This window comes from Nymphaea colorata, chromosome 5 (assembly GCF_008831285.2).
Source record: "Nymphaea colorata isolate Beijing-Zhang1983 chromosome 5, ASM883128v2, whole genome shotgun sequence".
In the NCBI taxonomy this organism is placed as follows: Eukaryota; Viridiplantae; Streptophyta; class Magnoliopsida; order Nymphaeales; family Nymphaeaceae; genus Nymphaea; species Nymphaea colorata.
The window spans coordinates 4,948,888-4,962,910 of record NC_045142.1 but is presented as its reverse complement, the minus strand read 5'-3'; the positions used below and the strand labels follow the sequence as shown (position 1 = coordinate 4,962,910).

The 14,023-nt window shown below is 35.0% G+C and overlaps 1 protein-coding gene across 1 annotated transcript in view; it reads left to right on the top strand.

The window, feature by feature from the left end:
* The window catches only part of LOC116254513 (uncharacterized protein At1g24485-like), a 79,042-nt gene that overhangs the window by 22,469 nt on the left and 42,550 nt on the right, over window positions 1-14,023 (top strand). The window lies entirely within an intron of this gene.

Here is a 14,023-nt window from a genome sequence, read left to right as displayed (position 1 = left end):
CTTCAAGTGAGAATACACTAGAGTTTCTCCCAAGAGCCAATCTTACCCAAGAGTGGGGAAGTGGAGGATATTTATAAAGGATTTTGGAGTCAAAACCTAAAATTTGATTTTTTTTGAATTTCACCCCATTTTCATACGAATTTCACTTAAGTTTGAATTATTTTGAAAAAGAAATTGTTTGAAAATGGGTATGGTTGGCCATTAGGCTTATAAAATATTTTTTCTAAAATGGGTTGGGCCTTTGTCTACTCAAAAAGACTAAAATCGCCTTTTAAAAGGAGGTTTTTTTTGTCAAAAGGAGGGACAAATGGGTCTTGCGTACCAAAAAGACCAAAATCGCCCTCTAAAAGGAGGTTTTTTTGTCAAAAGGAGGGAAAAATGGGTCTTGCCCACCAAAAAGACCAAAATCGCCTTATAAAATGAGGTTTTTTGTCAAAAGGAAAGACAAATAGATTTTGCCAACCAAAAAACCAAAACCGCCCTCCAAAAGGAGGTTTTTTGTGAAAAAGAGGGGCAAATGAGTCTTGTTCTAATTTGGATCTGGAAGTCAGATTTTGGATCTAATTTGGATTTGATAATTGGATTTTGAGTTTGAAATGCTAGATTTGGATCTAAACTTGGATTTTTTATCTAAACTTGGATTTAAAATTCATTTTAAAAATAATAGACCCAAAATTTTAATAGCCCCATGTGTTGAAAAATTTGGGGTGATAACATGGGCATAAATAGTGCCGCCTCATAGGTTTTCTCGTATCCCAGCAGGCGGTCACAATGATGAGAGATTGCCAGAGAGAATTAAGCTCATAACTGCAAGTGGGCCCCTTGCAGTTACGAGACAAATGGGTAGGGCTCTTGGCCACTATCCAACATCTCCCACTTGACCACATATAAATAAAACTGCCAAATTGCTTCCACTATTTGTAGGTTTCCATAATCTTTTGTTATGAGGTTTTTCATAATTGGTTTGTCCATCGTAACTTCAATCTTCTTCAAGGCTTGTAGCGAGGTTTTCCTTTCAATGGTTTTCCATCATTGCCTTTCAAGTATTAAATATATTTCACATTAGTTACGAGGTATTTCCATCGTAACATGTTAAAAACTTAGTCCTATGTGGACCACAAGCTTTACATAAAAACCATCAAGAATCCTCTTGATAATAATGCTAGCAATCCAGTTTTTGAAACGTATATGCATATTCACTTCTTGTTCAACAATGAAATCAACCTGAATACTTTTCAACCACTTCACAAAGAGGCAATCCCAGATTTTCTTAGCCCCATACGGGCTACATGCATGGCAAATAAAGCAATAGGAATTCCTTTTGTTAAAAAATATGTGCTTTCAATAAATATATCTTTTGTTTCATTCATATATATGAAAATATTTAACTGCCATATAATAAGGCCAGCGTGGACTTTCTTAATGTATACTTACAAGTCAAATTAGAAGCTTGTATCAAGTCCAACACACAAACTAATATGCATTGAAAGCACATGATATATTTTCTTTTATTGTTTTTCACAATTACTTAACTCCTTTTACAACAGAAGTTCCAAAGCATTCATGCAATACATAATCATATGACAAAACACATATTAGCTTTCCAACATAGCAAAGGGCATATTCAAGTGTGCCCCCACTTATCAAGTATTTACATAGTCATCAGTTTGATTAGGAACACGTATTCTTTATTATGACCATTTAACAGAATGATCATTAACTCATAGTCTATCATACAAGCACTTTTCATCTTGTATAGTTTTCATCAGTGTACTCTCTCTCATAGAAAGAGTTTCATTTAACTTATCAAAGTCAATACATAGCTCCGTTAACAAATGCATGCATCAATAATTCAAATATCTCCATTCAAGTATTCCACAAGATAATAATTGAGATCACTGATAAGTTTCAGTGAGTTCATTGTCAAACTGATTCTTAGTCAGTTCATTACCTGACCGCTTATTAGCATATTCAATTGATCAAACTTGATCACCAAATGAATAGTCAGCTCTTGTGTATGCAACAATGATTCAAGTATAACGATGAAACTCTTGACTTTCGTTGCTATTATCAATGTCTGAAGAATAGAAGAATTTGGACTCAATTAGTTATTTCCCTAACTGATCCATAAATCAATACACAAGGTGATCAATGAACTCATTACCGAGTCGGTTCATTACCAGACTGATCCTCAGACGAATCTTGCTCAGTTGGTTAATTACCAAACTGTTCCCCAGTCGGTTCATTACCAAACTGATCCTCTGAACAAATCAGATCATTCAGTAGATCGTTATGATCTCCCATTGGATTATTATATTTTTTTATTATTAATCGAACACCTCAATCTCATGTATAAAAACATCATATACCCTACTTTCATTTGGGTATTCAATACATATGCATTTAATAACATGTTATTTAACTTCTAGATATACACTTAACATGCATTGTATATCTCCAAAGATATCAATATGGATCTAGTGAGTGTGGATCTCATTATATTCATGAGTGTTATCTTAAACCTCATGACAAATATTGAAAACAAATCCATTCTCAAACAAGAACTTACTTAATAGCATGCTAACATAGTTCGGGCCACAAATAAACAAATAACATAATATGCTTGAATCTAATATAAACAAGATATGGATGTTTAACCGTATATCCAAATATATATTCAAATCTGAATCAAAGTTGTATGTAAGGTGGATCTCAAGCAATGAATAGTTTCAGTTCCAAAAGCCACATGAATTTAGATTATATTAGCATAGATCCAAACTAGTAATATCAACAATACCACTGATATGAATTTAAAATACATGATCCTCATTGAAATATTATACAATACGATTCAACAACCATATTTGAATCAAAGCTAACTCATCTCTCTTTTGAGAAGAAAAAAAAGGTTATCATGTATTAGCACTTTTAGTGCTATAAAGCTTCAATTAAATACATTCTTGCCAATATGAATTTTGGTCCAAGAGTGTTACATTACATCTCTTGAGCATGCATTAAAAGACAAATTCATTTTCCTAAGAAAGGGAAGCAAATGAAGCTTCATTCAATAATTTTCTAGGATAACCTTTGAATCTAGAATAGCAATCCATACTACAATATGATCATATTCAAAGGCAAACATAGTAACATATATTGAAACCAAAGCAAACAGGATATGAATTTTTTCCACATACCCAAACAAGTCAGTTTAGATTTGAAGCTAAACTTTGTGTAAAGTGGATCCGTTCAAATACAGAAATTTGGATCAAACCCGCAATATCCACAATACAACTAATCTGAATTAAAAAAAAAAACACAAATGATCTAAATGAAATATTGTACAACATGATTTCAACAACCATGTTTAGATCCTAAAATTGTTCAATTCTTGAACGAGGTGAAACAAGAAAAATTTCTTTACCTTGAGATGATGCATGTCTTTATCCATGCTAATCCATTACCCTAAGATCAATTAAAGCAAGTCTCCAAATAAAGACATTCAAACTCATATGAGTTTCCGTTCAAGAGTGTTACTTTACACCTCTTGAACATACATTTAAAAATAGTTCACCTCAACAAAGGAGTAAATAAAACCTTGTTCAATAGCACTCTAGAATGATTTGAATTTATATATGATAGCCATCTTTGATAAGGGCAAACAAAATTTCATGTAGTAGAATAAATTTTCAAATAAATATTTCATTAATATGACTTTCATCATGCTTAAGAGTGTTACCTTTCAAAAGGCAAACATGATGATATATTGTATTTAATGTCAGTACAAGTATTTGCAGCCAATGATCCAACCAAATTAATATGGATCTAAATTCATCACGAAACCAACACAATGCTATATGGATCTCACCATGCCTAAGAGTGTTGATTTACACCTCTTAGCATACCAGCATATAGTAATATAATTATTTCTTTTAACTAGGATAAACACAAAGTAATATAATCTTTATCTTGAGAATATTCTTTCATAAGGAGCAAAAAAAATTCATTTTATAACACTATAGTACTAGTCACATTGAAAATGTACAACTTGTAAAACCATTAGATCTAAAAATCAATGCTCTTCGTAATATGTTTAGATCTAATATAAACAAGATATAGATCTTGAACAAGTCAAATCAGATCATGCTCCAAAAGAGTGCAACGTTTAGTATGAGATCCAAATTCAACAACTAAATGGATATATAAAATAAAGTTTTGGTCATTTCCAATATCTGCTTGGACCCAAAATGACGAAGAATATTCGTAAAGTAAGTATAATAACATATACTCGAACCAACATAAATTTGAAATGGATTTTTAACCAATATCCAAACAAATTTTGATATGAAAGTGTCATGATTGAAACTGAATACACATATGGATCTCGAGCAACAATCAGATCCAAAGTAAAAATCCAAATGATTATTTAGATTCAGATCTTACCAATGTGGACCCACACACAATAATATCAACACTATAATTGATATGTATTTAAACAAATAAAGAGGATCCAAATTCAAATCCATCGTTATTACATACACAAGAACTGACTATTCATTTGATGATCAAGTTTGATCGATTGAATATGCTAATAAGCGGTCATGTAATGAACCGGCTAAGAATCAGTTTGGCAATGGACCGACTGAAGCTTATTAGTGAACTCAATGATCATCTTGCGGAATACTTGAATGGAGATATTTGAATTATTGATGCATGCATTTGTTGGCAGAGCTATGTATTGACTTTGATGAGTTAAATGAAACTCTTTCTATGAGAGAGAGTACATTGATGAAAACTATACAAGATGAAAAGTGCTTGTATGATAGACTATAAGTTAATGATCATTATGTTAAATGGTCATAATAAAGATTAGGTGTTGCTAATCAAACTGATGACTATGTAATATTTGATAAGTGGGGGCACAATTGATACGACACAAGATTTATTTCGCCATTGGGTCATGCACACACAAAATAACAAAATTGCATAAGCATACATACATGTTGTTAGTCATTTTTCAGTTTTTGCCAGTTTTGGGGCTCCCACTCATGAAGTAATTTTTAAATTAATTCTATGGCAAGTATTTAAACAATAATACATGGAAAGCAACAAGGAGAATAATACAACAGAAGATCTCCAACGACATTATAAGTTTTCACTTAAAATATGGAAAACTCAATATAAATTTTAGACCACGAGCTTTCCTTCTCATTTTTAAAGTTATTTTCAGAACCATTTTTCTGTAATTTTCAATCAGCTTGAGGTGACCTATATGCAATTGTACATAAAATTTTCTGCCGAAATTGGAAAGTAATTTTCTGAAAACCTCTTTGAGTAATTTATAATAATTCTGAGGGTATCCCAGAGCAATTTCGTATAAATTACCAGGTATTCACTAAAATTAGCTTTTGCAAACCTCTTTTTGAAAAAGTTTTCAGAGAAATCTCGCGGCTTTATTATCAATAAAATCGACAGGCTCTTTGAAAAGTTGATGAAATAGGTGGACTAATTTTGTAATTTCCAAACTTTTACTATATATTCATTCCGTAACCAAGCTTTTTATTTTTTTCGCCCTTTTTCTCTCTCCTCACGATGGCTCCTCTCGCGAAAACCTTTCTTCTTGGGTTTCTTCCCCTGCGCCCTTTCCGCCGTCGTTGTGCGAACCACCACCGCTGCAAGCCTGCAACTACGAGGAAGGCGACCTCCTTTGCTCCCACCGCGAGAAAGCAACAGATTTGCGTCTCTGGTCGTCGTCGGAAAAGAGGCAGTGGGGAATCTCTGGTTGCGACAGAAGAGAGAAAAAAAGATCGAGAGGGCTCCTCCAATTTTTAGTTTTGTTCCTCTCTCTTCGTCGCTTAATCTCTCCTTTCTTTTGACATTTTTCCTCTTTCTCTACTAGCGCTGCTATGGTCGTTCTCGGTAACCGGTGACTATTGTGCATCCACAAACCAGCAGACAAAGATCTGTTGCCTCAGTTCCCAAAAGCAGCAAGCGATTGGAACGACCAGAGGCGGATGGCGAACCTCCCATTCTCTGGTTTTCTACCGAGGGTTTAAATTCACAGAGAGGAAACAAGGAGGTTCCGGAGGCTTACAATGTCTATCTGTGCCAGTCTTGTCTCATTTTTGTTGCCTTTGTTTTCTCTTTTCGATCAAACCTGCTTCTTACTCCTCCATTTCCAGAGGGTTTTGCATATGCTGTTTTTCAGTGAGAGGCTGGATTAACGCGCATGCTGCAATGGCATGCACCACGGGCAGGAATACAAGGCCAAAGCCTGAACTATCAGGCTTATGCTCTAAATTAGGATAGTCTAGCATTTATAGAGACTTACTGAAATTAGAAAGAACCTGACGCTCTGATACCAATTTAGATAAAATGTAGCGGATCATCACCTATGTTCAGTTCTTCGTTTTTGTACAGCAGATTTACCCTTAGCATCTCACTCATGAAGCAGCATCTGAAACAGATTGAGAAGAGGAAGAAGAAGAGAGATTTGTTTTCCGGGTTTGCTTCTATGAAGCACCGATTAGAGAGATTAAGTGATTAAACACTAAGTTTGAGTATTGCTTAGAATTAAGTTCGTAACTGCAAGTGGACCCCACCCCTTTTAGGTAGGAGACAAATGGGTATCGATCCACATTAAAATTATTCCCCTGTGGTTACAGAGAAAACAAAAATTTATAACTAGCACTCACCATTTTTATTGAGTGGTAAAAATATATACACGATGAAAGCAATGAATGTATGTGTACACCTAAATGATGTGTGCGGGGGTATCCATTTTAAAAGGCACTGCACGCCTTTTTACTTGATCGAGATTTTTTTTTGAGACGCTTGAACTCATATTTCGCCTTTTTGCACCCACTCCTTGAAAGTTTTGAATGGAAAAAACTGACTTCAGTGATGTTTTGATATAAAACCATGGTCAAAACCTGACTTATGAAATGTTCTTCCTGTAAAACTCTTCCAAACCGAAACAAAAAAAAGTAAACTAACATATTAAATATGTTTTTAAGCATACCCCAGCCCAAAGCGGCTTGGTTAAAATAAAAAATATATTTTAAATATAAATTATATTTTAAATATAAATTATATTTTAAATATAAATTATATTTTTAATAATAAAATATATATTATTATTAAAATAAAAATATTAAAAAATATCGGACTAAATAGGGCTCCATAAAACCACTTTGGTGGAATTACCACATGCCAACCTAGAAGAGTAGAGAGCCCGCAGAACTGCCCCCATCCCCAAAAAAATAAAATAAAATTTGCATGATTTTAGAAAATTTCAGTTATCTTATATAAAAATTTTGAAAAAGATAATTTGACCCTTGTCATAAAATTGAAACTATAATTCGGCTCCTCTCATGAAAAATTTTTAGCTCTCCTCCACTCAATTTTTTTAAAAATTTTCATTAAAATTAAAAAAAATACTTATCTTCTAGAAGAATTTTGAAAATAATATTTTGGACCCATGTCAAAATTTTAAAACTATAATTCAGCATCTCTCATGAAAAATTTCTTGCTTTACCTCTGCCTAATGTTTGGATTTTGGGCTTGGATCTTTATAGGGTCTATAATATTTGGATTTTGGGCTTGGATCTTTATAGGGTCTATATGGCGAACTGTCCAATTAAGAGCATGGATGGATTTCCAGATATTCTGGATACATTTCCTGATTTCTTTTATACATTTAAATTTTTAAAATCAACGTCTTCCTTTGATATAAATCTGTTTTGGTTGATATTTGGATCTGGATTTTATATTTAAGAATTTGGATTTCAGAGTAAAGTGAAATGCAACCAATCAATTTTGGCCTGTAATTTTGATCTAGAACCTAACCTGAGTCTATATCTTAGATCCAATCGAGAGCATATTTGTTGATCATATAAGTAGTGCAAAATACGATTAACATGTGCTAATACCTCCAAAGTGGTTGTCATGTGTTAAGAATTTTTTTTCAATTACTGTAAAGGTTGATTAATTTCAAGGTTGTATGTTTCTACGTTTTGTCAAGCAGCAATTAGATCGAGAATACCACATGCATATATAATTTCAGCGCAAGGTTGTTGAAAAGAAAGTGCAGTAAACAAGAAAAATCATTGAGAAATTGAAAAAGAAAAAAACACAAATACTAGGAAGCGAGCGTTTGGTTTGAGTGATCTGTGCCTCCCTTTCAGATCCATCCTGATCCTTGAGTTTGAAGGAGATGCAGAAGGTGAATGTCAATAGACTACAAAGGATGAACCTTGATGGAACACAAACAATACAAAATGAAGGTTCAAAGGAAGTTGATAGAAATATTTATGTCGTTCTATGTATTGAATCACCTAATGGCATGAGAGCGGTATTTCCACCACATCAAACGATGGTGACAACTATTTTATTAAGGTGTCGCCTAGGGTCGGCATAGGTCTGGACTAGGCGCCAGTCCACACCCATCGCCTAAGTCCATCACTTAGTGTGGTGCTGGCACCTAGGCCGGACTAGGTGCTAGCATGCCCAGTCGGTGGGAGATATATGCCTTTGATTTTATTGTCTATTCTATGTACAATATGTTGTAATGTATAATATATGTACAATCTGAACTATTATATATTTACGTATTGTATATTAATGTGTTATATATGTATATTAGTACAATCAAAAGCAATTTTTAAAGTGGTTCCATCTGCAGTTGAATCTGTTATAATGTATATTATATGTACTGATTTGTTCAATCTGGTATAGTGTATATTATATGTTATATGTACAATCTGTTGTAAACTTGTAATGTATATTATATCTACTGATTTGATACAATTTTTGTTTGAAAATGATTCTAATGAAATAGTCTATCAGGTCTACAATTGAAATAATCTATAAGAAATGCAAGCATTGTGTCCAGTATGTAAACAATAATGACATGTCTTCTTTTGTGTATCAAAATAAGGCCTCAGCTAGAACAGAACATCACACTTTTCGAAGCATGTAAACAAGCTGGAAATGTACTGTTAGTCTGTCACGTAAACACAAACAAAACAGTTTTTCAAGTTTTAATTGAAATATAACTTTACAGTTCAGTCAGTAAGTACATAATTTTATTTTGTAATTGTTAACACAACAAAACTAAAAACAAGGCGCTAGGCGCGCCTTGACAACATAAAGGTGACAAGTTATATAACATCCCAATCGTCTCCTTTATTTTAGGAGAAGTTACAATATTTACATGATAGCCATTACCAAATTTTGGTAAAAAAATATTGTTGGTTTATATTAGCAAACTTGTTAGCAAATTTATTATTGATAAATATGGTTAAAAATTTTTTTTTTGGTTCATGTTACCAAATTTGTTAATGACGTTTGACAGAGTGTTCCAATTGTATTGAATATCTGACCTAGATTTGACTGTCATGTGAATAACCTACAATCTACAATTTTCTTTCTAAATACCACTGTGAATTTATCATCCAAAAGTCTAACTACCACCACAGCCATCTTCATTATCAACACGATACAAAAAGAATAGGCATGAGAAATTAGTTTCAAGCGGGGAGGCGCAGGTGAGGAAACAAAATCATAAACGAAATAGAGATAGAGCGTACCTGCAGTCTGCAACGAGGAGCGAGGTCGAGCTGGGAGGAATGGAGGGACTCGCTGTACTGCTCCATTGTTTTCGTATAAGAACATTAAACCAGTCCGTTTTTTCAGTTTTAAATTCCAATGGTACGGTGCAAAAAAGGCAAAGGGATACCCGTTTGGGCGTAGTCTTCTTATTGTCTGCTCTACTTTTTCTACTTCGCGAAATTAGAATTGAGATGGACACGGCATCGTCGGTGCAGTGCAATGCCATGAGCAGTTGGATTGTGCTTGATCTAATGGCCCATATTAACACAGGGTCAAATGGGCCGAAGACACACAAAGCCTCTTTTTTCGACGCCATTTTCCCTAGCCCACTCTCTCCCTTCTACTCCACCCCACCTGTCCTCTTCCCCCTGCCTTTACCGGTCACCTTTTGCCTTTACCTATCACCTATACTTCCTTGTCAGGGTGGACACAAAATTTTTTTGTAAGGCTGACCAAATTAAAGTTTTTAAATTTTGATTAACGTGAAAATATCATATTTTTAAATTTTTATATAAAACAATTGAAATTTTAAAAATTTACATGTATTTTTTTTTTTTTGAAAAAAAATTCAGGTGGGACTAGGGCCCATGGAGGACCTACCTTGGGTCCGGCCCTTATTCTTACTGATCACTATCACCAGATATGTAATTGCATGGTCAAGTTCTCAGAAGTTGTTCAATGAGTACATAAAAGTAAACAATAATATATGCTAAATCAAATGAAGCTAAGCCACGATAGGCGGATGATCGTCATAACGACGTTTGCAGAGATTGATGACCATGGTTGCATAAACCTACATACATTTGATCACATGAACATTAACCAGCAATTAGATCAAGAGTAAGTACCACATGCACATAGAATTTCAGCGTAAGGTTATTGAAAAGAAAGTGCAGTAAACAAGAACAATCTTTGGGAAATTGAAAAACAAAAACACAAATACTAGGGAACTTGTCTGCTTTACCCTACATCCTTAATGCATGAAAACACCTAAAGGCAGGAGCAAGATCATGATCATGGTCTCAAGAAATTTGACTGCACTGTGCCTCAGATCCATGCTGTCCCTTGGATCCCCTTTGATGCACAAGAATTTTACTATGCATCGAAGGAAACTGCAAGTTTTTGTATGGCTTTCCCTTCTCAAATTAAACATAAGAAAAATTACCCCGCTAAATTAGATGGAATAGAGTAATTTTACCTTGGAAAAAAGTTGGACCTTAGAGGGTTCAACTTTTTACCATGGATTATTCTTTTCACGGTAACTTTAACGTTCCAAATTTGACCTTGACATCAAACGGGACCTTGAGGATGAAGGAGATGCAGAAGGTGAATCTCAATATACTACATAGGATGAACCTTCATGTAGCACAAAAGGTTCAAAGGGAGAAAATAAAAATAAAACACTTATGTCATTCTATGTAATGAATCACCTAATTGCATAAGAGAGGTGTTTCCACCACATCAAACCAGGGTGACAAGTTATATAACATCTCAATCTTCTCCTTTGTTTTAGGAGATGTTACAACATTCCATGATAGTCATTCACAAATTTTGGTGAAAAAAAATGTTGTCGGTTTATATTAGCAAATTTATTATTGATACATATCGTAAAAATAAATTTTTTTGGTTCATGTTACCAAATTTGTTAATGACCTTTGACAAAGTATTCCAATTGTATTGAATATCTGACCTATATTTGACTGTTACATTGTCAGTTGCCATAGACAACAAGCTGCCATCAGCTCTATGCTGACTAGGGCAGAATCTGACCAGAGGTGTCTCCACTCCTATTCTCAATCATGTTATCATCTTGCCCAACCTGAGTATGTTATTGTGGTTGCTTAGAGAACCATCTATGAAGAATTAAATGATTTTACAGATCCAAATTTTCATGAATGGATCAGTCCTACATTCAACAACCTTGAATAAATAGGTGAGCAGCAATGGATTCAATAAATCAACTTTCCTCTGGTGGCCTAACAGACAATGAAGAACCGTGACTATACATAATTACAAGAATAAACATGGACTATAATCTGTATTCACATGACTTTTCAACTTTTTCTTAGTTTGGCTAATTTGGGCCAAGGAGAAATTTTTAATCTTCTGCTCACTTGATTGTTACTTGAAATGCCCGTAATTGAATGAAAGTCACAGATCACGAACTTTGAAATACGACAACTACAGAGTAAGCAGTTGACATGAAGGAGGCTTATGCCCTGTGTATGAGAAGTTGTGGCTACGTGGGAAAAGAGGCCCCGGTGTTAAAGGCTCCCCATACCAGGCATCCTAGCCAAAGGAAGAGTCCTAAGACCCCCAAGCAAGTAAGTAAACAACAATTTTGCTTACCATTCCCCAAGCAAAAAAAAAGCCGTATAAAGAAAAGCCAGTTGCCCAACATCATAAACTCCACAAAGTTTTGACCACGCAAAGATCTCAAGGGCTTCGTCAGTACGGGAGAAACCTGTGGAGGACCCCAAGTCGACGTAAACTCTAGCCCAAAGAATTTGCTTTATTTACGTATAGATAATTTTTTAGTTTTAATTTTCTTTTTAACATAATATTGCGCAATGAAGTTTGAAATTTGAAGCAACAGTGACCGTTAGTTAGGAACTTCCCGCTTCGCCACTGGCAATCTAAGGTTCAAAATCCAAAATCTATGATCTGAAAGTTATGATTCAAGGCTCATTACATGAAATCTGATCTAAAATTCAAAATCCAAAGTCTAAGATCCAAAATTTAAGACTTGAGATCCAAGATCTAAGATCCAATATACATAATCTAAGATCCAAAATCTAATCCTTAGGATCCAACATTCAATACTTGAGATCCAAGCCCGAGTATGTTAGACTTGGGTTAAATTGTTGTGCATATACCGGTGTCCCTGTATCCATACCTGATACAAACCGTCTCAAGAGTTAAACGTACTTCGGCGAGGCATTTTTCCTTTCGTTGAACTGTATTTTTGACAAGTATTTTCATATTTGCTTCTGATCCAAATTGGCTGGCTTCGTATAATGAAGAAAGAACAAAAAGATACGTTGTTATTTACAATCACAGGGCTAAAAGGCCTTAACACTAGAGCCGCACAACCAATCAAGCCAGTTCCACTAAAACTCGCTCGTCAAAACTTGATTCGAACACAACTTGCTTATAAATGAGCCGAGATCTAGTTTGAATGTATGCAACAAATGTTGGTGTATGAAACTTGATCCATACTGGACACTCATATGCAATACACTTGATCCATACTGGACACTCATATGCAATATCGCATATATGTCATTTTGTACGAATGCGGGTTTGCCCTAATCCTTATGTTTAGAGGATAGCCGCCGCTTCTGTGGTAGTGTGTCTGTATGTTCCTGTGAGAGAGAATACAAGAGATCTGTGCGACCATGGACGTAGGAGATTATTGTTTCGAACCATGTAAATCGTTGTCTTCTTCCTTGCTGCTTCTAACCTCCTCTTGAGTGTGCGACTGAGTGTTGTTTTGTGTGTTGTTCCTAACAACAAATGTGCAAACTCGACTTGTTTAAGCTTGGCTTGACTTGACTACACAATGAATGCTGAAATATAATGACAGAATAGTTAAAAAACTAGATCTCGAGCTGGAGTTTTTTTTTGCCTTCTATTTCAACAACACTTCCACACATTATTGTCACACCTCAAACTTCGCCCCGTTTTGACGTATCCAAATTTCGCAAACGCCATTTTTTTGCCTTTTTTATTTTTTGGGGTAGGATCGATAACCAGACTTAGTTCCTTGAAGCAACCGACCACACGGACCCCAAATATATGACTGGCATTGAACATCTTAAAGGGCGATTGATAACAGGAATAGCGCGGTGATCAATATACAAGCATCCAACTGCACTGCAATTAATGGCACAATTAGTGTGGCAATTAGAGATAATACGAGCTCCATCCAGAACTCGAGAGATATACCGGGACAGGCGTTGGCCCATGCGATAACACCTGCGACGAGCAACGCGACGACTCATAACGTCACCCCCTCTTCGAAAATTCTCCTGGATGTTGCTGCCTGTTACTACACTTTCTACTTTCGGATGTGTTAGAGTTACGTATCAAAATAAGAGCACGTCGTTCGATTTCCTGGTTGATGGCATCAAGCGGAACAACGATCCAATCATCCCTCTGACGGAACTAGGAGAAACGATGGTCTCTCTCTCTTTCTCTCCTCCTCCTCTCTCTCTCTATCCCCCACCCTTTCTTTTTTGTTGGAGTATATATTTGTTGCGTGCACAGAGTTGTGCACGGAACTCGATCTAGCTCTTCTACCTAACTGGAAATAATAGTTGTTTCTAAGAGAATATATTCCTACTGCTTTTATGGTTAGGTGGAGAACACAACTCATGAATTGGAATTATCATCTAAGACTCACTATCAATTC